Source organism: Carlito syrichta, unplaced genomic scaffold (assembly GCF_000164805.1).
Source record: "Carlito syrichta isolate Samal-C Ts95f unplaced genomic scaffold, Tarsius_syrichta-2.0.1 Scaffold303036, whole genome shotgun sequence".
Taxonomy (NCBI): domain Eukaryota; kingdom Metazoa; phylum Chordata; class Mammalia; order Primates; family Tarsiidae; genus Carlito; species Carlito syrichta.
The window spans coordinates 177216-177746 of NW_007247132.1; positions in this window are offsets into that span (position 1 = coordinate 177216).

Here is a 531-nt window from a genome sequence, read left to right on the forward strand (position 1 = left end):
GGCGTGTGCTACCACGCCCGGCTAATTTTTTGATTTATTGTAGAGATGAGGTCTCTCCAAATTGCCCAGACAGGTCTCGAACCCACGGGTTCAGACAATCCACTCACCTCAGTCTCCCAAAGTGCTGGGATTACAGGCTGAGCCACTGAGCCAGGCCCGGTTTTACATTTTTAAAAAATGTTTTTTACATTTTAAAGAAGTTTTATACTCCCAGCACTTTGGGAGGCCGAGGTAGAGGACTGCCTGAGCCCACAGGTTCAAGACCAGCCTGGGCATCTTGGCAAGACTTCATCTCTACAATAAATCAAAAAATTAGCCAGGTGTGATGGTCCGTGCCTGTAGTTCCGGCTACTTGGAAGGCTGAGGTGGAAGAATCGCCTGAGGCTCAAAGTCCTAGGCTCAAATGATCCTCCTACCTCAGCCTTCCAAAGTGCTGGGAATACAGACGTGAGGCACCGTGGCAGCCAAAAAGCTGACCTTTCTTTTTTTTTTTTTTGAATTGGAGTCTCGCTCTGTCGCCCAGACTGGAGT